Raw genomic sequence first — 3276 nt, 5'->3', positions numbered from 1 at the left:
TTTTTTTTTTTTCGAGATGGAGTTTAGCTCTTGTTGCCCAGGCTGGAGTGCAGTGGCACGATCTCAGCTCACTGCAACCTCTGCCTCCCAGGTACAAGCGATTCTCCTGCCTCAGCCTCCCATGTAGCTAGGACTACAGGTGGGTGCCACCACACCCAGCTAATTTATATATATTTTGTAGTAGAGACAGGGTTTCACCATGTTGGCCAGATGGTCCTGATCTTTTGACCTTGTGATCTGCCTGCCTTGGCCTCCCAAAGTGCTGAGATTATAGGTGTGAGCCACTGTGCCCAGCCCTGTTAAGTGGTTTTAAAAGAAATATATTACTAAATAACTCAGAACAAGAGATGAGATGACCTAGCTTCTGTCATCAAGTGCCTTGGCCTAACCAGTTATCTGAGATCAGCCCCCGACCCAGCATTCCCCAATGACCTTAGTTTTATCTTCCTCATCATTTGGGTATCTTGGTCTGGATATTTCTGCGACAGGGGGTGTCTGTTTTTAATTGTAGAGTATGTTTGCCATGAAAATCATGTAATTATGATCACAACTTCTATACCATGCTTTTTGGCTTTTGTCAAGAGAGCCAAATAAAGTTAGAAAAGGAGGAAAGATAGGTATCCAAGAAATAGGGATAAGTCGAGTCCTTCCATGCCTGTGCCTCTCCTCACCTTGTGTCAGTTACTTTAAGTGCAGTGAGTGTTTTGTATGACTAGGCATTGCAGAACCATATGGACAGATCCCTGGCTCCACAAAGAGCACCCCTGTTTTTGGCCCCTTTCTAGTTGGATGGTTGCTAGGTCTTTTTGGGCACCATCTAAATTCCATCTTGTCTAAGCAAAGCACTCTTTCAGCTGGTTTTTGTCTTACTTCCCAGAACTGTCCAGTTGGGTTATCTTCCTAGTTAGGTGACATGGATACAGTTGTGTGGGTGGCATATTCTTTACAAACAATAGAAATCTCCGTAGGAGGAGATGAGGGGATTAAGTGGGAAGCATTTCTAGGAAGATTTTGTCCACTTCATCCTCCAACAGTAGACAGAGCGGTCTTATCCAAGTTGTTTGCCCAGGGTGCCCAGGTAAGAGACAGAGTCTCCGAAGATCTTTCAAAACATGAGGCTCAGAGCCTCACCACCCTGGGGGCAGGGCCCAGGGCTTCTTAATGGACTCGGTTTGGCTTATATCACCTCTTCCCCCTCCCCTCTCTCATTCATGGTACACCTTAGCATATTAAAATGTTGGAAAAGTTACGTTTCTTGACCTAGAAACTGGGCAGAGTAGTGTGGGGCAGCTCTGTGCTGAGTGAAATGCTGTTATTCAAAGCTCCACTTAGTCTCACTCCCTTACTCACGTTTGGCCCTATTAAAAAGCACCACCAACTCTGGGAAGCTTTGATCCTAAAACTAACTCGTCAGGGTGGTCTGCTCGAGACTACTGATGGATGAGAAGTTCACTGTCACTCTGTCACTTAAACATTAGGAAAGAGGCTTAAAACATAAAGAATGGGGAAGATGTTTTGGAACTAGGTAACACTGTAAAGACTAAATGCCACCAAACGGTTGAATTTAACATGGTTAACTTCATTTCACCTAAAAATGTGAATTTCACCTAAAAAAATACAAATCATTTTATGTCTGAGGCACGTTTAAGAGTGAAACAGGAGACTGAAGATCCTGTGGAAAATGCATGTCTGGTGGGAAGACAGGATATGGCTGATCCTTTCTTCTAGCCAAAGGACCCTAGACATTCACAAAGGTATTGCTTTTTCTTGATCATCACTGAGACCATTCACTCTTACTTTGCCTCTCAAATTGGTGTAGTGTGGCTGGGCGCAGTGGCTCACGCCTGTAATCCCAACACTTTGGTAGGCTGAGGCAGGCAGATCACCTGAGGTCAGGAGTTCAAGACCAGCCTGATCAATATGGTGAAACACCATCTCTACTAAAAATACAAAAATTAGATTGCGCCATTGCACTCCATCCTGAGTGACAACAACTATACGCTGTCAAAACAAACAAACAAAAATTTAGCTGGGCATGGTGCTGTGTGCCTATAGTCCCAGCTACTCTGGAGGCTGAGTTGGGAGGATCTCGTGAGCCCAGGGAGTCAAAGCTGCAGTCAGCTGTGATTGCACCACTGCACTGAGCCTGGGCAAGAGAGAGGCCTGTTTAAAAAAAAAGAAAAAGAAATAAAAAATAGGCCGGGCACAGTGACTCATGCCCGTAATCCCAGCACTTTGGGAGGCCGAGGCGGGTGGATCACTGGAGGTCAGGAGTTCAAGACCAGCCTGATCAATATGGTGAAACCCCAACTCTACTAAAAATGCAAAAATGAGCCGGTTGTGGTAGTGTGTGCCTATAGTCCCAGTAACTCAGGAGGCTGAGACAGAATTGCTTGAACCAGGGTTGTGGAAGTTGCAAGCTGAGATTGTGTCACTGCACACCAGCCTAGGCGACAGAGCAAGACTGTCTCCAAAAGAAAAATTAAATTTTAAAGAATTGGTATAGTGTCATTCGGTACAGTATAAATTAGTGTTTTTATGATTCCCAGATTTTCTAACTGGGAATAATGCATCCACATTATCTGAGGTTGGCAAACAACTGGGGAACTGCAGCCATAAGGCAGCAATAATGAATTCCAGAAAGAACCAATTTTCCTTACTTACAATGTCTATACTCTTACATTGGTTTTATTCTGCATTGCCCTTAGTCCATTGTCATTTCAACTTAAGAGTTATAAGGTTCTGAGTTGTTATGCATTTGGAAAGGGAAAATTATTCACTGAGACATAACAGGAATAAGGCATGAGAGGCTCTGGTTTCTTTTTTTGAAACAGAGTCTCACTCTGTTGTCACCCAGGCTGGAGTGCAGTGGCATGATCTCAGCTCACTGCAGCCTCTGCCTCCCGGGTTCAAGCAATTCTCCTGCCTCAGCCTCCCAAGTAGATAGGATTACAGGTGCCCACCACCATGCCTGGCTAATTTTTGTATTTTTAGTAAAGATGGAGGTTCACCATGTTGGCCAGGCTGGTCTCGAACTCCTGACCTTGTGATCCGCCAGCCTCAGCCTCCCAAAGTGCTGGGATTACAAGTGAGAGTCACCGTGCCTGGCCGGGTTCTTTTTTTCCAGTAACATTTTCTAAAAAGATAATTTCCTAATCCTTCATAGTGTCTTTCACGTATTTTTCCTCCAATTGAAATGGGATACAGTTCTCCATTCACCCTCAGGGCGGCGTAGCTGGTATAGAGTGAGGGCAAGTGTCAAAGTGCACTTTGCCA

This window comes from Cebus imitator, unplaced genomic scaffold (genome assembly GCF_001604975.1).
Source record: "Cebus imitator isolate Cc_AM_T3 unplaced genomic scaffold, Cebus_imitator-1.0 Scaffold187, whole genome shotgun sequence".
NCBI lineage: Eukaryota > Metazoa > Chordata > Mammalia > Primates > Cebidae > Cebus > Cebus imitator.
This window is presented reverse-complemented; position numbering follows the sequence as displayed.